Genomic DNA, 23,776 nt, shown 5'->3' on the forward strand with positions numbered 1-23,776 from the left:
GTATTTTTTTGTGAAAAGAAAATAAAGTTCTTAAAAATCGAAATCGGTTCACCCAGGGCGAGGCTCGGCCATTGCACTCCGGCTGTGCTGACCCCTGCGAATTCCCCAAATGTGGGAATCTCGACTGCATAATTTCTGGTAGTGGGGGACTGCGTTCGCGCTCTCCCCTGATGTGCTTGGTCCAAGAACAGATGCGGCAGTGCGGGCGGCTTTGCCGTCTGCTGGGGAGCTGTGCTGGGTGCCGATGAAGCGGCTTCAGCGGTGGGGGTTACTACAGAAACGCCCTGGGCTTTTTCGCGAGCACCGCCTGATAACGTTGTCTCCTTTTCAACCCGCTACAGCCATAACGCTATTTGTATAACCACAAAAAACAATCTTGTGCTTATACACGTTAAATGTTCACCTCGTCACAAGGTACTTCAATTGTGATCTTTCAGCTTGTCTGACCCTGGTGGTCTGGCTGACTTTTGCTTTCTCCCGCTCTCTGTCCTGGGACAGTAATCCTTTATTGTTTTTCTCACACTCCATCAGTTTGACTTTGTAGTTCAGTCTGTTGCCCGTGTGTGTGTGTGTGTGTGTACCAGTTTGTAGTGCAATGTAACCTGACTACCTTACGTCCTGCACTCATAATATAATATATATATAGAGAGAGATAAATACTGTATATCTTAAGAACAAAATCCAACACCAAAAGCTCTTCATGAGTCATTTTACCCCAGCATTGAAACCGAGTTCTTACCAGCATGCAACACATTGCTAATCCAACCAAAAGATCAAGGTGTGATGGTCAACTTGAAGTGCATGAAGTAGGAGTAGAACAATGTACCCCGAAGCAGGACCACAATTCGAAAGGAGTGGATGCCACTATTTCTCTTTTTTTCTTAGTTATAGGTCCATGGAAGCATTTCAAGCTAATTACACTACTCCTCCTGGACATGAATTCCCTTTTCAAAGCGAGTCTTTTTGCTGTAGTTTGCATGGTTTAGGATGCTGATCGAGGTTAGCCTTGATTTGGTCATGGGGGCCTCGGTACTGTATGCTAATGCTAAAGACAGTTCACCAGTTTTCTGATTGTTGGGTTCTGTATCAGTGCAGGAATGTCAAATAGTGAATGGCTGTACCTCTGTTGTATCCGTGCTCAATGAACGAAATCGGTTATAAATGAATGTATGTATATTTGTACGCAAAACGAGTTGTTTATTGACTGACCTTCAATTGCAGATTTAGAGGCAGCTTCGATATTCGTTTTACAGCCGTTTTTTTTTCATATGAATCACACGCATGCCATTCAAAGAGCCACTTTAGCGATGAGCAGATTGATCCATGTTTCTTGTGCATCTGAAGGGATGTGAGGGAGCTTCTCTTTCTGAACTGGCATGCCTTAAAAATGGACGACCGTCGCGATACCGTTTGCCAGTCAGTGTTGCTGGATGAAACAAAAGTGGGCAGATTGAAATGTTTGGTCTTTTCGTGAGCACCCCGGGAAATAAATGTCCATAGTCGAGGGTTTTTCCTCCCAAAGCCTACGGCACCAACGGCGACCCCTGCTGGCCGAGAGAGCAAAAGCTTACAGCACCTGGTATTCCCAGGCGGTCTCCCATCCAAGTACTAACCAGGCCCGACCCTGCTTAGCTTCCGAGATCAGACGAGATCGGGCGTGTTCAGGGTGGTGTGGCCGTAAGCGAAAGCAACGGCGCCTGACTCGCTACTTGAAGCTGTGTGTGGCGGGGGCTCCGGGCCCCCCGAGCGGGACTCAAGGATCGTTCGTGTGCAACTCTTTGGAAAGGAGCTGCTTTCCAAATCGCATTGCGTGCCTGGATGTTGGCGACTGTGCTCCCGTGCTCCCGTGCTCCCTTCAGTTGCCTGGCCCTGCTCTTGCCCCGCACTGGAGCAGGACAAATAAACTGCACGGAGGAGCACCAGGCAAGTCTTCACCAGACAAAAACCTCCAGTGCACAGCACACTGCAAACATTTCGGGGCTGTCGCGTGTTTATTTCAGCACATAAAGCGCTCGGCGCCTCCGCCCTCTTGTGGCCTTGCGGCGTCAGAGCAAGAGGCTCCTTCTCGCTGCCCTTCCGCTGTGTTGCAGGGCCCCGCGAGGGAACCCGGAGCGCGCACTTTGTGGGGGGGCGGGGGACCGCGTTCGCGCTCTGCCCCCGGTCTCTTGCGCGAGTACTAAATCTCACGGCCCCAGCCAGCGGCCAGGAGACGAGTACAATTTCGCGGGACAGGGGGGCCTCGTCATTGATCGTTACAGGTGAGACGGGGATCAGGAGGAGACCCCGACTGATGGGTGACACACCGCCGTGACTCCTTCTCGAGAGAGACGCCCTGGGATTTGGAACGGCCAAGGAGGGTCAGGACACCTCGGTTTGACGCCTCCCCCCGAAGGACGGCGCCTGTTTGTGCAGCAGAGTGTCGCCATCAGGAGGCTGGGGCATAAGAGGGCCACACAGCCCGCAGGGTGAGCGCTCCCTACTGGTCCCAGTCACACCTCTTGCAGGAGCAGCAGCAGCCTGAGCTTTCCCGGGGGGGAAGCTCCCGTCCGGGTGCCGGCCAGGCTCACACCTGCTGGGCTGCCGGGGGTGAGCCCAGTCGAGAGTCGCAGGGCGAGACCTAGTCACCGGGGAGAAACGATACAAGTGAAGGATTGCTCGGCTCTCGGCTCTTGAAAAGACCGACAAATGACTCGTTCCCGCCGGAGCTGATTGTACCCGCATGTGTGGTGTCGTCTTCTTCCCCCGCCCCGCTGTGTTTGCTGTATTGTCTCTGAAGCCGGCCCCCCCGAGGCGAGACGGGCTGTTCCTGTGCCCCAATTAACACTTTACAGGTGCCATTCCCCGGCATTGTGGCCATTGTCGGTGCTCACACGCGATAAGATAAGGCGGAGGAGAGCGGGGCATGCCCAGCGCCAGACATTCAAGGAGGGGGCAGTGCGAGGTGAGGTGAGGTGAGGTGAGGTGAGGTGCGACACGCCGGAGCCCCGACGCTGCTAACGCGGAGCACTTGTTGGACTGGCATCGAAAGGACGTGTGCGCTCGGAGCGAGCCTTCCCTGCGGCGGAGCGCGGGAACTTTCTCCCCCCCTCCCGCTGCAGGAGTTGTGTGCGCTGCAGCGCTGCCGAGAGAAAAGCACAGAAGGCAGCAGGCTCTGGAGAGCAGGTAAGAGACGGAGGCGAGCAGGCTCGTTTTTTTTGGAAATTGCTGAAAAGGTTTGTTCGGTGTGTGGCAGGCGCACGTCGCGAGCTTGCGTGGCGATCTGCCGGCCTGGTGATATGTAAATGAGGCCGAATTGCATCCCGGGACATGCTGCGGATGCGAAATGGCGACTGCAGATGTGTAGGAAACGACGCGCTCGTTTTCTCGCTTTGCCCTCGCTTTTGAGTGTTAGTGTGGCGTGTGAGTGTGCGAAAGAGTGGGCCCAGCAGGAGGCGGTGGCGTGCGGGGCGAGGAGCTGGCCTAGGCTGCGAGTACTGTGCTGTGAGTGCGGCCCGCTTGCAGGGGCCTGTACAACTCATACTTACCTGGCAGGGGAGATACCTTGATCAGCCTGTAGGTGGAGTAGTTGGATTGTTTTTCTTTTGTTGGAAGCAGTGTTCGATTTGCGGTTTTTGAAATGGCAACCTTTGGATCCCGTAAGAATGCTGTACGTTTTGAGCTCTTGGATGACCTCTTCATGGATCGTATGCAGTTCAGCAGAAAAGTGTTACAGAAGGAACTTGGCTTTGAACCTCGGCACTTGGATTTCATCTTCGCTCTCCCAGGTCAGAAAGCATTTGAGGTTGTATTTGCTACCTATCCTCTGTTTGAACAATGCGTGGATGTGTTTGAGGCAAAAAGAGGGAAAGTTCCTGCACTTGAGAAGATCAACTTGCAGCCTCTGACACAGAGAGAGAGGAAAACGGTGCATGTTGTTATGTTCTCGGAACTGGCAAAGACGGAGGACATTCACACCTGGCTTAACCAGTACTGCACCGTCCACCATGGAACTGAGGTTAGAGATGTTGATGGTATAAAAACAGGAGCAAGGAAATTCGAGGTTCGCTTGCTACCGGACAGCGTAAATGGAGGCTTAAGGCACCTGCCCTCTACAATCCGGCTGGGCGCCTGCAATGGCTATGTGTTTTATGTGGGACAACCAAAGGTGTGTCGGCGCTGTGGTGCTGTGGGACACCTGGCATCGTCCTGCACTGTGAAATGCTGCAAGACCTGTGGCAAACAGGGACATTTAGCCTCTGACTGTTCAATGCTGCCAAAGTGCAATTTATGTGGCTCGGAAGGACACGTTTTTAAGAACTGCCCTCACGCCTACGCCAATAAACTCAAAATGAGAAAGGATGAGGCAGTGCTTGTTTCAGCCAAACCGGCCCGAAAATCCAAAGCAAACAACAAGTCAAACAAAGAACCCTTGTTGGACAAAGACTCTCAGCCTCCAGCCAGGATCAGTCCTGCTGTGGCTCCGGGGCTGGTGGAAGAGAAATCCACTACGCCCCCACAACCGCAGACTGCACCAGACAAGCACGAGGGTTTGAAAACCCCCGAGAACAGCGAGGACCCCTCCCCCACTCCTGCTCCTCAGAACGAGGGCCAGTGTGGGGCCCCCCGGTGGAGCGGGTCCAGCGAGGATACCCAGGATTCAGCGGAGCTGCTTTTCTCAGACTCTGCAAGTGCTACAGATGCCCTCCTCTCCTCCATCCAGTCCATCACGGAGGATCTGCAGCAGCTGGTGGGTGAGGGGGAAGAGGAGACTGGTGCATCGGCTGCACCCCTTTCCCCTCAGTGCTCCCAGGAGCTGGACTTGAGGAAAAGAAAAAATGACTCTGTTTTCTCCCCGAGCGAGGAGGAAGGAGAGCATGGCGATGGGGACAGCTGGAACCTCTCCACCCCTCCCTCTACCCCCTTCCTTGAAATGGACTCTGTGAACGCTTTTACTGCTGCCACCCTGATGAAGGCTCATTCAGAGGATGGCTGGCAGGAAATTGGTAAGAAGAAAAAGAAAAAGAAAAAGGTAACAGGTGAGACCGAAGAGAAATGTGTTTTGTAAAGACTGGTTCCACTTTCTTATGTAATATGGCTCTTAACATAATTTCTCTTAACACAAGAGGTATCAATGACAGAGTTAAATGCCAGTCTGTCTTTGATTACCTCCAGCAGAGAGAGGGAGATGTGTTGATGTTGCAGGAGTGTGCTTTAGCCTATCAAGAGAGGTATAAAAGTTTTGAAGATAGGTGGGATAAAGGGCCTTCTGTTTGGTCAGGGGACAATAACAACAGAGCCTCTGGCGTGGCCATTCTTTTCAAAGGATGGGCATTCAAATTGAAAAGTATTCAGAGGGTCATAGATGGCAGGTTGCTGTGTGTGGATGTGGAATGGGGGACCGTTAACCTGCGGCTAATCAATGTGTATTGCCCTACTGACGTAGGAGGAAGGGTGGAGCTACTCAAGGCACTCTCCCCCCTATTGTTATGCAGCACAGACGTGATAGTGGGAGGGGATTTTAATTGTATCTTAGAGCACACAGACAGGCAGTCTAGCTCGCCGATAAAATTGGATTCCAGCTCACTGGCCCTGCAAAACTTAGTTCAAGACTTTAAACTCTCAGACACATATAGATGTATATATCCCACAACAGCAGGATATACATGGTCAGGGAGGAATAGCAGCTCCAGAATTGACTATTGCTTTGCCTCAGAGAGAGTGAAAGTTGTTGGGGTCACTCTTCAGCCTGTCTTCTTCTCAGATCATCAGGCTTTAGGGTGTAGAGTGGAACTCCAGGGCGGGACTGTCTTTGGCCCAGGCCTCTGGAAACTCAACACAAAACTGCTAGAGAACGAGGGGGTAGTATCCCGCTACAAGGAGAAACTATCACAGTGGCTGTCCTTGCAGTGTCTGTACGGGTCAGTAGGAGAGTGGTGGGAGGAGGTGAAGGTGAGGACAAAGGCCTTTTTCATGGCTGAGGGAAGGAAGGCTGCTGCCAGACGGAGAGGAGTGCTAGCCAGGAAACAGAGGCAGCTGCAGCGTCTCTACACGATGCTGCACAGTGGCTTCGATGTGCTCGAGGATATCGCCCTTTTAAAAAAGGACATCCGGAGCATAGCCGAAGAAAGTAGTCGAGGAGTGCTGTTAAGAAGCAGAGTGCAGTTCTTGGAAGAAAATGAGAAGTGTACTCGCTTCTTTTTCAGGAAAGTGGTAGGCTCCAAGACTGTCATGGAAAGTGTAGTTGATGAGGAGGGACGAGAGAGAACAGAGCCGAGTGCTATCCTCTCCTGCACCGAGGCCTTCTACTCAAGACTGTACAGCTCTACAGAGGTAAAGGATGAAGATATTCATTTTTTTACCTCAAAGCTAGAAAACATTTTGAGTGAAGAAGATAGGGAAGTACTTGAGAGGGATTTGACAGTAGAAGAGCTGAGACAGGCTATGGAGAGCTTACAGAAGGGAAAAACTCCGGGTGCTGACGGGCTCCCTAAAGAATTTTATTGCACCTTTTGGGATCTGCTTCAGGATCCGCTACTGCTCCTATTCGAGGAAAGCTACAAGACAGAATTGCTGCCTGACTCCTTAAGAGAAGGCACTATCTCTCTCTTGTTTAAGAAAGGAGCAAAAAATGACATAAAGAACTGGAGACCCCTCAGCCTGTTAGGCGTGGACACTAAGATCCTGTCCAAAGCCCTTTTCCTGCGCCTACAAAATGTAGTGGCCTCACTGGTAGGGAAAGAACAGACTTGTGGGATAGCAGGACGCCTGATGAGCGACAACCTGGCCTTGTTGAGGGATGTCTGTCTGTACTCTGAGGATCGCTCCCTCCCTCTGTGCATTTTAGGTGTAGACCTAGAAAAGGCCTTTGACCGCCTAAACCGGCAGTACTTAACATCGGTACTTGAGCACATGAAGTTTGGCCCCATCATGAGAAAGTGGATTAACCTGCTGTACACAGGTAGCAACAGCAGAGTCATGGTTAATGGCAATAGATCACGCACCTTTGAAGTCTGTTCAGGGGTGAGGCAGGGCTGCCCATTATCCCCCTTGTTATTCGTTTTGGCTATGGAGCCCTTAGCCTGTGCCTTGCGCCAGGATCAGGCCATTAATGGGATACCAGTGCCTGGAAGTGGGGGAGGAGAGGTAAAGACATCTCTATACATGGATGACGTCACCCTGCTCCTCTCTGACAATGCCTCAATTAGCAGAGCTCTGCAGTGCTGTGATCGGTTCTCTTTGGCTTCCTCCGCAAAAATTAACACATCTAAGAGTGAGATTTTTTATCAGAACTGGAGGGAGCCAAAAGAAGGACATGATCTCAGGCTGCAAGAGAAGAGAATTAAGGTCCTGGGGGTGTATTTTGGAGAAGAGATGGGAACAGTAAATTGGCAGAACAAATTGCCAATCTTAAACAAAAAACTGATGCAATGGAAGGACCGAGACCTCACCATGACAGGGAAGGTGCTGGTCATCAAAGCCGAGCTCTTGCCTGTCTTGAATTTTCTGGCTTCTACCTTCCCAATCCCACACCGTGTTGCGGCGGTGCTGAGGAGATTGATGTTTCAATTTCTATGGGGTGGGAAGCAGGAAAGACTCAGAAGGGAAATAATGTACAGGCCGCTACCCTCAGGGGGGAAGTCTGTCCCAGATATTGCTACGAAGCTGCTGTGCATTTTCCTGGCCTCTGTGCTGAGAGGCTTTGCAACAGCACCTGCAGCGCGTACCTGGACTTATTTTTCCAGGCTCTGGGTAGGTAGGGAGGTGTTCAGAGTGTGGGGTGTCAGACCCAAGCTGGACGTCCCACTCTCTGACACATGCCCTGCAATTTATGGGACAGTTAAAAGTTTTCTAAGATCTCACCCAATTGGCCATATTCCCCTCCGAGATGTCAGCGTCCAAAAACTGGAAGATTTCGTAGCACCCCAGAACAATAGGCAGACCCCTGTGGGCATTTTAACATCAGCCCAAACAAGGAAGGTGTGGAAACACACATCCTCTAAATTTCTGTGCAACATTCACAGAGATTTAGCCTGGAGTGTCGTCCACCAGTGCTTACCGGTACGAACTTTCTTGTACCGTAGGGGCCTCACCCCCAGCCCTCGCTGCGTTAGGGTGGGCTGCGGCGAGGAGGAGACTGTGACCCACCTCCTGTGGTCCTGCTTTTTTGCTAAGGCCTTCTGGGCACAGTTTGAAGATTGGTTGCAGGCTCTCTCGCCCCAATTTACCCTGACCGCTGCTTTCATCATATACAGCATCTCTCCTGTCAAGCTTCCTCCTGACGTGTTTGACAGGATCTGGGCCGTGGTGAACAGTGGGAAAGACGCCCTGTGGAGAGTGAGGAACATGGGGCTGTTCAAAGGCATCGAGGTCCCAGTCAAGGCAGCAGGTAGCCTGGCCCTGTTCATCACCCGAGAGAACTATTACCTCAGAGATCTGTGGAGAGAAGGGAGGGAGGAAGCAGAAAATCTGTGGGAAATAGAGAGCATAGGTCAACATCTCAAGAAACTGTGAAAAACATTATCATGTTTAAATAAAGAATGTGATTTGCACCAGAAAAAAAGAAAATTGTTGCTATGTAACTGTTACCGTGTCAAAATGTAATGAGATGTGATCATATATACTGTTTTAAGTATGTATATTAATGTAAAGCTTTCTGATTTGTGATTTCCTGTATTTTTTTGTGAAAAGAAAATAAAGTTCTTAAAAATCGAAATCGGTTCACCCAGGGCGAGGCTCGGCCATTGCACTCCGGCTGTGCTGACCCCTGCGAATTCCCCAAATGTGGGAATCTCGACTGCATAATTTCTGGTAGTGGGGGACTGCGTTCGCGCTCTCCCCTGATGTGCTTGGTCCAAGAACAGATGCGGCAGTGCGGGCGGCTTTGCCGTCTGCTGGGGAGCTGTGCTGGGTGCCGATGAAGCGGCTTCAGCGGTGGGGGTTACTACAGAAACGCCCTGGGCTTTTTCGCGAGCACCGCCTGATAACGTTGTCTCCTTTTCAACCCGCTACAGCCATAACGCTATTTGTATAACCACAAAAAACAATCTTGTGCTTATACACGTTAAATGTTCACCTCGTGACAAGGTACTTCAATTGTGATCTTTCAGCTTGTCTGACCCTGGTGGTCTGGCTGACTTTTGCTTTCTCCCGCTCTCTGTCCTGGGACAGTAATCCTTTATTGTTTTTCTCACACTCCATCAGTTTGACTTTGTAGTTCAGTCTGTTGCCCGTGTGTGTGTGTGTACCAGTTTGTAGTGCAATGTAACCTGACTACCTTACGTCCTGCACTCATAATATAATATATATATAGAGAGAGATAAATACTGTATATCTTAAGAACAAAATCCAACACCAAAAGCTCTTCATGAGTCATTTTACCCCAGCATTGAAACCGAGTTCTTACCAGCATGCAACACATTGCTAATCCAACCAAAAGATCAAGGTGTGATGGTCAACTTGAAGTGCATGAAGTAGGAGTAGAACAATGTACCCCGAAGCAGGACCACAATTCGAAAGGAGTGGATGCCACTATTTCTCTTTTTTTCTTAGTTATAGGTCCATGGAAGCATTTCAAGCTAATTACACTACTCCTCCTGGACATGAATTCCCTTTTCAAAGCGAGTCTTTTTGCTGTAGTTTGCATGGTTTAGGATGCTGATCGAGGTTAGCCTTGATTTGGTCATGGGGGCCTCGGTACTGTATGCTAATGCTAAAGACAGTTCACCAGTTTTCTGATTGTTGGGTTCTGTATCAGTGCAGGAATGTCAAATAGTGAATGGCTGTACCTCTGTTGTATCCGTGCTCAATGAACGAAATCGGTTATAAATGAATGTATGTATATTTGTACGCAAAACGAGTTGTTTATTGACTGACCTTCAATTGCAGATTTAGAGGCAGCTTCGATATTCGTTTTACAGCCGTTTTTTTTTCATATGAATCACACGCATGCCATTCAAAGAGCCACTTTAGCGATGAGCAGATTGATCCATGTTTCTTGTGCATCTGAAGGGATGTGAGGGAGCTTCTCTTTCTGAACTGGCATGCCTTAAAAATGGACGACCGTCGCGATACCGTTTGCCAGTCAGTGTTGCTGGATGAAACAAAAGTGGGCAGATTGAAATGTTTGGTCTTTTCGTGAGCACCCCGGGAAATAAATGTCCATAGTCGAGGGTTTTTCCTCCCAAAGCCTACGGCACCAACGGCGACCCCTGCTGGCCGAGAGAGCAAAAGCTTACAGCACCTGGTATTCCCAGGCGGTCTCCCATCCAAGTACTAACCAGGCCCGACCCTGCTTAGCTTCCGAGATCAGACGAGATCGGGCGTGTTCAGGGTGGTGTGGCCGTAAGCGAAAGCAACGGCGCCTGACTCGCTACTTGAAGCTGTGTGTGGCGGGGGCTCCGGGCCCCCCGAGCGGGACTCAAGGATCGTTCGTGTGCAACTCTTTGGAAAGGAGCTGCTTTCCAAATCGCATTGCGTGCCTGGATGTTGGCGACTGTGCTCCCGTGCTCCCGTGCTCCCTTCAGTTGCCTGGCCCTGCTCTTGCCCCGCACTGGAGCAGGACAAATAAACTGCACGGAGGAGCACCAGGCAAGTCTTCACCAGACAAAAACCTCCAGTGCACAGCACACTGCAAACATTTCGGGGCTGTCGCGTGTTTATTTCAGCACATAAAGCGCTCGGCGCCTCCGCCCTCTTGTGGCCTTGCGGCGTCAGAGCAAGAGGCTCCTTCTCGCTGCCCTTCCGCTGTGTTGCAGGGCCCCGCGAGGGAACCCGGAGCGCGCACTTTGTGGGGGGGCGGGGGACCGCGTTCGCGCTCTGCCCCCGGTCTCTTGCGCGAGTACTAAATCTCACGGCCCCAGCCAGCGGCCAGGAGACGAGTACAATTTCGCGGGACAGGGGGGCCTCGTCATTGATCGTTACAGGTGAGACGGGGATCAGGAGGAGACCCCGACTGATGGGTGACACACCGCCGTGACTCCTTCTCGAGAGAGACGCCCTGGGATTTGGAACGGCCAAGGAGGGTCAGGACACCTCGGTTTGACGCCTCCCCCCGAAGGACGGCGCCTGTTTGTGCAGCAGAGTGTCGCCATCAGGAGGCTGGGGCATAAGAGGGCCACACAGCCCGCAGGGTGAGCGCTCCCTACTGGTCCCAGTCACACCTCTTGCAGGAGCAGCAGCAGCCTGAGCTTTCCCGGGGGGGAAGCTCCCGTCCGGGTGCCGGCCAGGCTCACACCTGCTGGGCTGCCGGGGGTGAGCCCAGTCGAGAGTCGCAGGGCGAGACCTAGTCACCGGGGAGAAACGATACAAGTGAAGGATTGCTCGGCTCTCGGCTCTTGAAAAGACCGACAAATGACTCGTTCCCGCCGGAGCTGATTGTACCCGCATGTGTGGTGTCGTCTTCTTCCCCCGCCCCGCTGTGTTTGCTGTATTGTCTCTGAAGCCGGCCCCCCCGAGGCGAGACGGGCTGTTCCTGTGCCCCAATTAACACTTTACAGGTGCCATTCCCCGGCATTGTGGCCATTGTCGGTGCTCACACGCGATAAGATAAGGCGGAGGAGAGCGGGGCATGCCCAGCGCCAGACATTCAAGGAGGGGGCAGTGCGAGGTGAGGTGAGGTGAGGTGAGGTGAGGTGCGACACGCCGGAGCCCCGACGCTGCTAACGCGGAGCACTTGTTGGACTGGCATCGAAAGGACGTGTGCGCTCGGAGCGAGCCTTCCCTGCGGCGGAGCGCGGGAACTTTCTCCCCCCCTCCCGCTGCAGGAGTTGTGTGCGCTGCAGCGGTGCCGAGAGAAAAGCACAGAAGGCAGCAGGCTCTGGAGAGCAGGTAAGAGACGGAGGCGAGCAGGCTCGTTTTTTTTGGAAATTGCTGAAAAGGTTTGTTCGGTGTGTGGCAGGCGCACGTCGCGAGCTTGCGTGGCGATCTGCCGGCCTGGTGATATGTAAATGAGGCCGAATTGCATCCCGGGACATGCTGCGGATGCGAAATGGCGACTGCAGATGTGTAGGAAACGACGCGCTCGTTTTCTCGCTTTGCCCTCGCTTTTGAGTGTTAGTGTGGCGTGTGAGTGTGCGAAAGAGTGGGCCCAGCAGGAGGCGGTGGCGTGCGGGGCGAGGAGCTGGCCTAGGCTGCGAGTACTGTGCTGTGAGTGCGGCCCGCTTGCAGGGGCCTGTACAACTCATACTTACCTGGCAGGGGAGATACCTTGATCAAGAAGGAGGTTCACCCAGGGCGAGGCTCGGCCATTGCACTCCGGCTGTGCTGACCCCTGCGAATTCCCCAAATGTGGGAATCTCGACTGCATAATTTCTGGTAGTGGGGGACTGCGTTCGCGCTCTCCCCTGATGTGCTTGGTCCAAGAACAGATGCGGCAGTGCGGGCGGCTTTGCCGTCTGCTGGGGAGCTGTGCTGGGTGCCGATGAAGCGGCTTCAGCGGTGGGGGTTACTACAGAAACGCCCTGGGCTTTTTCGCGAGCACCGCCTGATAACGTTGTCTCCTTTTCAACCCGCTACAGCCATAACGCTATTTGTATAACCACAAAAAACAATCTTGTGCTTATACACGTTAAATGTTCACCTCGTCACAAGGTACTTCAATTGTGATCTTTCAGCTTGTCTGACCCTGGTGGTCTGGCTGACTTTTGCTTTCTCCCGCTCTCTGTCCTGGGACAGTAATCCTTTATTGTTTTTCTCACACTCCATCAGTTTGACTTTGTAGTTCAGTCTGTTGCCCGTGTGTGTGTGTGTACCAGTTTGTAGTGCAATGTAACCTGACTACCTTACGTCCTGCACTCATAATATAATATATATAGAGAGAGAGATAAATACTGTATATCTTAAGAACAAAATCCAACACCAAAAGCTCTTCATGAGTCATTTTACCCCAGCATTGAAACCGAGTTCTTACCAGCATGCAACACATTGCTAATCCAACCAAAAGATCAAGGTGTGATGGTCAACTTGAAGTGCATGAAGTAGGAGTAGAACAATGTACCCCGAAGCAGGACCACAATTCGAAAGGAGTGGATGCCACTATTTCTCTTTTTTTCTTAGTTATAGGTCCATGGAAGCATTTCAAGCTAATTACACTACTCCTCCTGGACATGAATTCCCTTTTCAAAGCGAGTCTTTTTGCTGTAGTTTGCATGGTTTAGGATGCTGATCGAGGTTAGCCTTGATTTGGTCATGGGGGCCTCGGTACTGTATGCTAATGCTAAAGACAGTTCACCAGTTTTCTGATTGTTGGGTTCTGTATCAGTGCAGGAATGTCAAATAGTGAATGGCTGTACCTCTGTTGTATCCGTGCTCAATGAACGAAATCGGTTATAAATGAATGTATGTATATTTGTACGCAAAACGAGTTGTTTATTGACTGACCTTCAATTGCAGATTTAGAGGCAGCTTCGATATTCGTTTTACAGCCGTTTTTTTTTCATATGAATCACACGCATGCCATTCAAAGAGCCACTTTAGCGATGAGCAGATTGATCCATGTTTCTTGTGCATCTGAAGGGATGTGAGGGAGCTTCTCTTTCTGAACTGGCATGCCTTAAAAATGGACGACCGTCGCGATACCGTTTGCCAGTCAGTGTTGCTGGATGAAACAAAAGTGGGCAGATTGAAATGTTTGGTCTTTTCGTGAGCACCCCGGGAAATAAATGTCCATAGTCGAGGGTTTTTCCTCCCAAAGCCTACGGCACCAACGGCGACCCCTGCTGGCCGAGAGAGCAAAAGCTTACAGCACCTGGTATTCCCAGGCGGTCTCCCATCCAAGTACTAACCAGGCCCGACCCTGCTTAGCTTCCGAGATCAGACGAGATCGGGCGTGTTCAGGGTGGTGTGGCCGTAAGCGAAAGCAACGGCGCCTGACTCGCTACTTGAAGCTGTGTGTGGCGGGGGCTCCGGGCCCCCCGAGCGGGACTCAAGGATCGTTCGTGTGCAACTCTTTGGAAAGGAGCTGCTTTCCAAATCGCATTGCGTGCCTGGATGTTGGCGACTGTGCTCCCGTGCTCCCGTGCTCCCTTCAGTTGCCTGGCCCTGCTCTTGCCCCGCACTGGAGCAGGACAAATAAACTGCACGGAGGAGCACCAGGCAAGTCTTCACCAGACAAAAACCTCCAGTGCACAGCACACTGCAAACATTTCGGGGCTGTCGCGTGTTTATTTCAGCACATAAAGCGCTCGGCGCCTCCGCCCTCTTGTGGCCTTGCGGCGTCAGAGCAAGAGGCTCCTTCTCGCTGCCCTTCCGCTGTGTTGCAGGGCCCCGCGAGGGAACCCGGAGCGCGCACTTTGTGGGGGGGCGGGGGACCGCGTTCGCGCTCTGCCCCCGGTCTCTTGCGCGAGTACTAAATCTCACGGCCCCAGCCAGCGGCCAGGAGACGAGTACAATTTCGCGGGACAGGGGGGCCTCGTCATTGATCGTTACAGGTGAGACGGGGATTAGGAGGAGACCCCGACTGATGGGTGACACACCGCCGTGACTCCTTCTCGAGAGAGACGCCCTGGGATTTGGAACGGCCAAGGAGGGTCAGGACACCTCGGTTTGACGCCTCCCCCCGAAGGACGGCGCCTGTTTGTGCAGCAGAGTGTCGCCATCAGGAGGCTGGGGCATAAGAGGGCCACACAGCCCGCAGGGTGAGCGCTCCCTACTGGTCCCAGTCACACCTCTTGCAGGAGCAGCAGCAGCCTGAGCTTTCCCGGGGGGGAAGCTCCCGTCCGGGTGCCGGCCAGGCTCACACCTGCTGGGCTGCCGGGGGTGAGCCCAGTCGAGAGTCGCAGGGCGAGACCTAGTCACCGGGGAGAAACGATACAAGTGAAGGATTGCTCGGCTCTCGGCTCTTGAAAAGACCGACAAATGACTCGTTCCCGCCGGAGCTGATTGTACCCGCATGTGTGGTGTCGTCTTCTTCCCCCGCCCCGCTGTGTTTGCTGTATTGTCTCTGAAGCCGGCCCCCCCGAGACGAGACGGGCTGTTCCTGTGCCCCAATTAACACTTTACAGGTGCCATTCCCCGGCATTGTGGCCATTGTCGGTGCTCACACGCGATAAGATAAGGCGGAGGAGAGCGGGGCATGCCCAGCGCCAGACATTCAAGGAGGGGGCAGTGCGAGGTGAGGTGAGGTGAGGTGAGGTGAGGTGCGACACGCCGGAGCCCCGACGCTGCTAACGCGGAGCACTTGTTGGACTGGCATCGAAAGGACGTGTGCGCTCGGAGCGAGCCTTCCCTGCGGCGGAGCGCGGGAACTTTCTCCCCCCCTCCCGCTGCAGGAGTTGTGTGCGCTGCAGCGGTGCCGAGAGAAAAGCACAGAAGGCAGCAGGCTCTGTAGAGCAGGTAAGAGACGGAGGCGAGCAGGCTCGTTTTTTTTGGAAATTGCTGAAAAGGTTTGTTCGGTGTGTGGCAGGCGCACGTCGCGAGCTTGCGTGGCGATCTGCCGGCCTGGTGATATGTAAATGAGGCCGAATTGCATCCCGGGACATGCTGCGGATGCGAAATGGCGACTGCAGATGTGTAGGAAACGACGCGCTCGTTTTCTCGCTTTGCCCTCGCTTTTGAGTGTTAGTGTGGCGTGTGAGTGTGCGAAAGAGTGGGCCCAGCAGGAGGCGGTGGCGTGCGGGGCGAGGAGCTGGCCTAGGCTGCGAGTACTGTGCTGTGAGTGCGGCCCGCTTGCAGGGGCCTGTACAACTCATACTTACCTGGCAGGGGAGATACCTTGATCAAGAAGGAGGTTCACCCAGGGCGAGGCTCGGCCATTGCACTCCGGCTGTGCTGACCCCTGCGAATTCCCCAAATGTGGGAATCTCGACTGCATAATTTCTGGTAGTGGGGGACTGCGTTCGCGCTCTCCCCTGATGTGCTTGGTCCAAGAACAGATGCGGCAGTGCGGGCGGCTTTGCCGTCTGCTGGGGAGCTGTGCTGGGTGCCGATGAAGCGGCTTCAGCGGTGGGGGTTACTACAGAAACGCCCTGGGCTTTTTCGCGAGCACCGCCTGATAACGTTGTCTCCTTTTCAACCCGCTACAGCCATAACGCTATTTGTATAACCACAAAAAACAATCTTGTGCTTATACACGTTAAATGTTCACCTCGTCACAAGGTACTTCAATTGTGATCTTTCAGCTTGTCTGACCCTGGTGGTCTGGCTGACTTTTGCTTTCTCCCGCTCTCTGTCCTGGGACAGTAATCCTTTATTGTTTTTCTCACACTCCATCAGTTTGACTTTGTAGTTCAGTCTGTTGCCCGTGTGTGTGTGTGTGTACCAGTTTGTAGTGCAATGTAACCTGACTACCTTACGTCCTGCACTCATAATATAATATATATATAGAGAGAGATAAATACTGTATATCTTAAGAACAAAATCCAACACCAAAAGCTCTTCATGAGTCATTTTACCCCAGCATTGAAACCGAGTTCTTACCAGCATGCAACACATTGCTAATCCAACCAAAAGATCAAGGTGTGATGGTCAACTTGAAGTGCATGAAGTAGGAGTAGAACAATGTACCCCGAAGCAGGACCACAATTCGAAAGGAGTGGATGCCACTATTTCTCTTTTTTTCTTAGTTATAGGTCCATGGAAGCATTTCAAGCTAATTACACTACTCCTCCTGGACATGAATTCCCTTTTCAAAGCGAGTCTTTTTGCTGTAGTTTGCATGGTTTAGGATGCTGATCGAGGTTAGCCTTGATTTGGTCATGGGGGCCTCGGTACTGTATGCTAATGCTAAAGACAGTTCACCAGTTTTCTGATTGTTGGGTTCTGTATCAGTGCAGGAATGTCAAATAGTGAATGGCTGTACCTCTGTTGTATCCGTGCTCAATGAACGAAATCGGTTATAAATGAATGTATGTATATTTGTACGCAAAACGAGTTGTTTATTGACTGACCTTCAATTGCAGATTTAGAGGCAGCTTCGATATTCGTTTTACAGCCGTTTTTTTTTCATATGAATCACACGCATGCCATTCAAAGAGCCACTTTAGCGATGAGCAGATTGATCCATGTTTCTTGTGCATCTGAAGGGATGTGAGGGAGCTTCTCTTTCTGAACTGGCATGCCTTAAAAATGGACGACCGTCGCGATACCGTTTGCCAGTCAGTGTTGCTGGATGAAACAAAAGTGGGCAGATTGAAATGTTTGGTCTTTTCGTGAGCACCCCGGGAAATAAATGTCCATAGTCGAGGGTTTTTCCTCCCAAAGCCTACGGCACCAACGGCGACCCCTGCTGGCCGAGAGAGCAAAAGCTTACAGCACCTGGTATTCCCAGGCGGTCTCCCATCCAAGTACTAACCAGGCCCGACCCTGCTTAGCTTCCGAGATCAGACGAGATCGGGCGTGTTCAGGGTGGTGTGGCCGTAAGCGAAAGCAACGGCGCCTGACTCGCTACTTGAAGCTGTGTGTGGCGGGGGCTCCGGGCCCCCCGAGCGGGACTCAAGGATCGTTCGTGTGCAACTCTTTGGAAAGGAGCTGCTTTCCAAATCGCATTGCGTGCCTGGATGTTGGCGACTGTGCTCCCGTGCTCCCGTGCTCCCTTCAGTTGCCTGGCCCTGCTCTTGCCCCGCACTGGAGCAGGACAAATAAACTGCACGGAGGAGCACCAGGCAAGTCTTCACCAGACAAAAACCTCCAGTGCACAGCACACTGCAAACATTTCGGGGCTGTCGCGTGTTTATTTCAGCACATAAAGCGCTCGGCGCCTCCGCCCTCTTGTGGCCTTGCGGCGTCAGAGCAAGAGGCTCCTTCTCGCTGCCCTTCCGCTGTGTTGCAGGGCCCCGCGAGGGAACCCGGAGCGCGCACTTTGTGGGGGGGCGGGGGACCGCGTTCGCGCTCTGCCCCCGGTCTCTTGCGCGAGTACTAAATCTCACGGCCCCAGCCAGCGGCCAGGAGACGAGTACAATTTCGCGGGACAGGGGGGCCTCGTCATTGATCGTTACAGGTGAGACGGGGATCAGGAGGAGACCCCGACTGATGGGTGACACACCGCCGTGACTCCTTCTCGAGAGAGACGCCCTGGGATTTGGAACGGCCAAGGAGGGTCAGGACACCTCGGTTTGACGCCTCCCCCCGAAGGACGGCGCCTGTTTGTGCAGCAGAGTGTCGCCATCAGGAGGCTGGGGCATAAGAGGGCCACACAGCCCGCAGGGTGAGCGCTCCCTACTGGTCCCAGTCACACCTCTTGCAGGAGCAGCAGCAGCCTGAGCTTTCCCGGGGGGGAAGCTCCCGTCCGGGTGCCGGCCAGGCTCACACCTGCTGGGCTGCCGGGGGTGAGCCCAGTCGAGAGTCGCAGGGCGAGACCTAGTCACCGGGGAGAAACGATACAAGTGAAGGATTGCTCGGCTCTCGGCTCTTGAAAAGACCGACAAATGACTCGTTCCCGCCGGAGCTGATTGTACCCGCATGTGTGGTGTCGTCTTCTTCCCCCGCCCCGCTGTGTTTGCTGTATTGTCTCTGAAGCCGGCCCCCCCGAGGCGAGACGGGCTGTTCCTGTGCCCCAATTAACACTTTACAGGTGCCATTCCCCGGCATTGTGGCCATTGTCGGTGCTCACACGCGATAAGATAAGGCGGAGGAGAGCGGGGCATGCCCAGCGCCAGACATTCAAGGAGGGGGCAGTGCGAGGTGAGGTGAGGTGAGGTGAGGTGCGACGCGACACGCCGGAGCCCCGACGCTGCTAACGCGGAGCACTTGTTGGACTGGCATCGAAAGGACGTGTGCGCTCGGAGCGAGCCTTCCCTGCGGCGGAGCGCGGGAACTTTCTCCCCCCCTCCCGCTGCAGGAGTTGTGTGCGCTGCAGCGGTGCCGAGAGAAAAGCACAGAAGGCAGCAGGCTCTGGAGAGCAGGTAAGAGACGGAGGCGAGCAGGCTCGTTTTTTTTGGAAATTGCTGAAAAGGTTTGTTCGGTGTGTGGCAGGCGCACGTCGCGAGCTTGCGTGGCGATCTGCCGGCCTGGTGATATGTAAATGAGGCCGAATTGCATCCCGGGACATGCTGCGGATGCGAAATGGCGACTGCAGATGTGTAGGAAACGACGCGCTCGTTTTCTCGCTTTGCCCTCGCTTTTGAGTGTTAGTGTGGCGTGTGAGTGTGCGAAAGAGTGGGCCCAGCAGGAGGCGGTGGCGTGCGGGGCGAGGAGCTGGCCTAGGCTGCGAGTACTGTGCTGTGAGTGCGGCCCGCTTGCAGGGGCCTGTACAACTCATACTTACCTGGCAGGGGAGATACCTTGATCAGCCTGTAGGTGGAGTAGTTGGATTGTTTTTCTTTTGTTGGAAGCAGTGTTCGATTTGCGGTTTTTGAAATGGCAACCTTTGGATCCCGTAAGAATGCTGTACGTTTTGAGCTCTTGGATGACCTCTTCATGGATCGTATGCAGTTCAGCAGAAAAGTGTTACAGAAGGAACTTGGCTTTGAACCTCGGCACTTGGATTTCATCTTCGCTCTCCCAGGTCAGAAAGCATTTGAGGTTGTATTTGCTACCTATCCTCTGTTTGAACAATGCGTGGATGTGTTTGAGGCAAAAAGAGGCAAAGTTCCTGCACTTGAGAAGATCAACTTGCAGCCTCTGACACAGAGAGAGAGGAAAACGGTGCATGTTGTTATGTTCTCGGAACTGGCAAAGACGGAGGACATTCACACCTGGCTTAACCAGTACTGCACCGTCCACCATGGAACTGAGGTTAGAGATGTTGATGGTATAAAAACAGGAGCAAGGAAATTCGAGGTTCGCTTGCTACCGGACAGCGTAAATGGAGGCTTAAGGCACCTGCCCTCTACAATCCGGCTGGGCGCCTGCAATGGCTATGTGTTTTATGTGGGACAACCAAAGGTGTGTCGGCGCTGTGGTGCTGTGGGACACCTGGCATCGTCCTGCACTGTGAAATGCTGCAAGACCTGTGGCAAACAGGGACATTTAGCCTCTGACTGTTCAATGCTGCCAAAGTGCAATTTATGTGGCTCGGAAGGACACGTTTTTAAGAACTGCCCTCACGCCTACGCCAATAAACTCAAAATGAGAAAGGATGAGGCAGTGCTTGTTTCAGCCAAACCGGCCCGAAAATCCAAAGCAAACAACAAGTCAAACAAAGAACCCTTGTTGGACAAAGACTCTCAGCCTCCAGCCAGGATCAGTCCTGCTGTGGCTCCGGGGCCGGTGGAAGAGAAATCCACTACGCCCCCACAACCGCAGACTGCACCAGACAAGCACGAGGGTTTGAAAACCCCCGAGAACAGCGAGGACCCCTCCCCCACTCCTGCTCCTCAGAACGAGGGCCAGTGTGGGGCCCCCCGGTGGAGCGGGTCCAGCGAGGATACCCAGGATTCAGCGGAGCTGCTTTTCTCAGACTCTGCAAGTGCTACAGATGCCCTCCTCTCCTCCATCCAGTCCATCACGGAGGATCTGCAGCAGCTGGTGGGTGAGGGGGAAGAGGAGACTGGTGCATCGGCTGCACCCCTTTCCCCTCAGTGCTCCCAGGAGCTGGACTTGAGGAAAAGAAAAAATGACTCTGTTTTCTCCCCGAGCGAGGAGGAAGGAGAGCATGGCGATGGGGACAGCTGGAACCTCTCCACCCCTCCCTCTACCCCCTTCCTTGAAATGGACTCTGTGAACGCTTTTACTGCTGCCACCCTGATGAAGGCTCATTCAGAGGATGGCTGGCAGGAAATTGGTAAGAAGAAAAAGAAAAAGAAAAAGGTAACAGGTGAGACCGAAGAGAAATGTGTTTTGTAAAGACTGGTTCCACTTTCTTATGTAATATGGCTCTTAACATAATTTCTCTTAACACAAGAGGTATCAATGACAGAGTTAAATGCCAGTCTGTCTTTGATTACCTCCAGCAGAGAGAGGGAGATGTTTTGATGTTGCAGGAGTGTGCTTTATCCTATCAAGAGAGGTATAAAAGTTTTGAAGATAGGTGGGATAAAGGGCCTTCTGTTTGGTCAGGGGACAATAACAACAGAGCCTCTGGCGTGGCCATTCTTTTCAAAGGATGGGCATTCAAATTGAAAAGTATTCAGAGGGTCATAGATGGCAGGTTGCTGTGTGTGGATGTGGAATGGGGGACCGTTAACCTGCGGCTAATCAATGTGTATTGCCCTACTGACGTAGGAGGAAGGGTGGAGCTACTCAAGGCACTCTCCCCCCTATTGTTATGCAGCACAGACGTGATAGTGGGAGGGGATTTTAATTGTATCTTAGAGCACACAGACAGGCAGTCTAGCTCGCCGATAAAATTGGATTCCAGCTCACTGGCCCTGCAAAACTTAGTTCAAGACTTTAAACTCTCAGACACATATAGATGTATATATCCCACAACAGCAGGATATACATGGTCAGGGAGGAATAGCAGCTCCAGAATTGACTATTGCTTTGTCTCAGAGAGAGTGAAAGTTGTTGGGGTCACTCTTCAGCCTGTCTTCTTCTCAGATCATCAGGCTTTAGGGTGTAGAGTGGAACTCCAGGGCGGGACTGTCTTTGGCCCAGGCCTCTGGAAACTCAACACAAAGCTGCTAGAGAACGAGGGGGTAGTATCCCGCTACAAGGAGAAACTATCACAGTGGCTGTCCTTGCAGTGTCTGTACGGGTCAGTAGGAGAGTGGTGGGAGGAGGTGAAGGTGAGGACAAAGGCCTTTTTCATGGCTGAGGGAAGGAAGGCTGCTGCCAGACGGAGAGGAGTGCTAGCCAGGAAACAGAGGCAGCTGCAGCGTCTCTACACGATGCTGCACAGTGGCTTCGATGTGCTCGAGGATATCGCCCTTTTAAAAAAGGACATCCGGAGCATAGCCGAAGAAAGTAGTCGAGGAGTGCTGTTAAGAAGCAGAGTGCAGTTCTTGGAAGAAAATGAGAAGTGTACTCGCTTCTTTTTCAGGAAAGTGGTAGGCTCCAAGACTGTCATGGAAAGTGTAGTTGATGAGGAGGGACGAGAGAGAACAGAGCCGAGTGCTATCCTCTCCTGCACCGAGGCCTTCTACTCAAGACTGTACAGCTCTACAGAGGTAAAGGATGAAGATATTCATTTTTTTACCTCAAAGCTAGAAAACATTTTGAGTGAAGAAGATAGGGAAGTACTTGAGAGGGATTTGACAGTAGAAGAGCTGAGACAGGCTATGGAGAGCTTACAGAAGGGGAAAACTCCGGGTGCTGACGGGCTCCCTAAAGAATTTTATTGCACCTTTTGGGATCTGCTTCAGGATCCGCTACTGCTCCTATTCGAGGAAAGCTACAAGACAGAATTGCTGCCTGACTCCTTAAGAGAAGGCACTATCTCTCTCTTGTTTAAGAAAGGAGCAAAAAATGACATAAAGAACTGGAGACCCCTCAGCCTGTTAGGCGTGGACACTAAGATCCTGTCCAAAGCCCTTTTCCTGCGCCTACAAAATGTAGTGGCCTCACTGGTAGGGAAAGAACAGACTTGTGGGATAGCAGGACGCCTGATGAGCGACAACCTGGCCTTGTTGAGGGATGTCTGTCTGTACTCTGAGGATCGCTCCCTCCCTCTGTGCATTTTAGGTGTAGACCTAGAAAAGGCCTTTGACCGCCTAAACCGGCAGTACTTAACATCGGTACTTGAGCACATGAAGTTTGGCCCCATCATGAGAAAGTGGATTAACCTGCTGTACACAGGTAGCAACAGCAGAGTCATGGTTAATGGCAATAGATCACGCACCTTTGAAGTCTGTTCAGGGGTGAGGCAGGGCTGCCCATTATCCCCCTTGTTATTCGTTTTGGCTATGGAGCCCTTAGCCTGTGCCTTGCGCCAGGATCAGGCCATTAATGGGATACCAGTGCCTGGAAGTGGGGGAGGAGAGGTAAAGACATCTCTATACATGGATGACGTCACCCTGCTCCTCTCTGACAATGCCTCAATTAGCAGAGCTCTGCAGTGCTGTGATCGGTTCTCTTTGGCTTCCTCCGCAAAAATTAACACATCTAAGAGTGAGATTTTTTATCAGAACTGGAGGGAGCCAAAAGAAGGACATGATCTCAGGCTGCAAGAGAAGAGAATTAAGGTCCTGGGGGTGTATTTTGGAGAAGAGATGGGAACAGTAAATTGGCAGAACAAATTGCCAATCTTAAACAAAAAACTGATGCAATGGAAGGACCGAGACCTCACCATGACAGGGAAGGTGCTGGTCATCAAAGCCGAGCTCTTGCCTGTCTTGAATTTTCTGGCTTCTACCTTCCCAATCCCACACCGTGTTGCGGCGGTGCTGAGGAGATTGATGTTTCAATTTCTATGGGGTGGGAAGCAGGAAAGACTCAGAAGGGAAATAATGTACAGGCCGCTACCCTCAGGGGGGAAGTCTGTCCCAGATATTGCTACGAAGCTGCTGTGCATTTTCCTGGCCTCTGTGCTGAGAGGCTTTGCAACAGCACCTGCAGCGCGTACCTGGACTTATTTTTCCAGGCTCTGGGTAGGTAGGGAGGTGTTCAGAGTGTGGGGTGTCAGACCCAAGCTGGACGTCCCACTCTCTGACACATGCCCTGCAATTTATGGGACAGTTAAAAGTTTTCTAAGATCTCACCCAATTGGCCATATTCCCCTCCGAGATGTCAGCGTCCAAAAACTGGAAGATTTCGTAGCACCCCAGAACAATAGGCAGACCCCTGTGGGCATTTTAACATCAGCCCAAACAAGGAAGGTGTGGAAACACACATCCTCTAAATTTCTGTGCAACATTCACAGAGATTTAGCCTGGAGTGTCGTCCACCAGTGCTTACCGGTACGAACTTTCTTGTACCGTAGGGGCCTCACCCCCAGCCCTCGCTGCGTTAGGGTGGGCTGCGGCGAGGAGGAGACTGTGACCCA

General features: G+C 52.4%; 8 non-coding genes across 8 annotated transcripts; 4 read left to right on the forward strand and 4 right to left on the reverse strand.

The window, feature by feature from the left end:
• Positions 1-170, forward strand: LOC148678900 (U1 spliceosomal RNA). The gene has a single exon (XR_015940247.1). It is a non-coding gene; the product is annotated as a U1 spliceosomal RNA (small nuclear RNA).
• A 1,394-nt stretch (positions 171-1,564) lies between these two features.
• Positions 1,565-1,683, reverse strand: LOC148678901 (5S ribosomal RNA). The gene has a single exon (XR_015940681.1). It is a non-coding gene; the product is annotated as a 5S ribosomal RNA (ribosomal RNA).
• A 6,966-nt stretch (positions 1,684-8,649) lies between these two features.
• Positions 8,650-8,819, forward strand: LOC148678902 (U1 spliceosomal RNA). Its single transcript, XR_015940249.1, has one exon. It is a non-coding gene; the product is annotated as a U1 spliceosomal RNA (small nuclear RNA).
• A 1,388-nt stretch (positions 8,820-10,207) lies between these two features.
• LOC148678903 (5S ribosomal RNA) lies at positions 10,208-10,326 on the reverse strand. The gene has a single exon (XR_015940683.1). It is a non-coding gene; the product is annotated as a 5S ribosomal RNA (ribosomal RNA).
• A 1,833-nt stretch (positions 10,327-12,159) lies between these two features.
• LOC148678904 (U1 spliceosomal RNA) lies at positions 12,160-12,323 on the forward strand. Its single transcript, XR_015940146.1, has one exon. It is a non-coding gene; the product is annotated as a U1 spliceosomal RNA (small nuclear RNA).
• Positions 12,324-13,711: 1,388 nt separating this feature from the next.
• LOC148678905 (5S ribosomal RNA) lies at positions 13,712-13,830 on the reverse strand. The gene has a single exon (XR_015940684.1). It is a non-coding gene; the product is annotated as a 5S ribosomal RNA (ribosomal RNA).
• A 1,833-nt stretch (positions 13,831-15,663) lies between these two features.
• On the forward strand, positions 15,664-15,827 carry LOC148678906 (U1 spliceosomal RNA). Its single transcript, XR_015940147.1, has one exon. It is a non-coding gene; the product is annotated as a U1 spliceosomal RNA (small nuclear RNA).
• Positions 15,828-17,217: 1,390 nt separating this feature from the next.
• Positions 17,218-17,336, reverse strand: LOC148678907 (5S ribosomal RNA). Its single transcript, XR_015940685.1, has one exon. It is a non-coding gene; the product is annotated as a 5S ribosomal RNA (ribosomal RNA).
• Positions 17,337-23,776: the final 6,440 nt, after the last annotated feature.

This window comes from Lepisosteus platostomus, chromosome 1, assembly GCF_059453375.1.
Source record: "Lepisosteus platostomus isolate fLepPlt1 chromosome 1, fLepPlt1.hap1, whole genome shotgun sequence".
NCBI classification, from domain to species: Eukaryota; Metazoa; Chordata; class Actinopteri; order Semionotiformes; family Lepisosteidae; genus Lepisosteus; species Lepisosteus platostomus.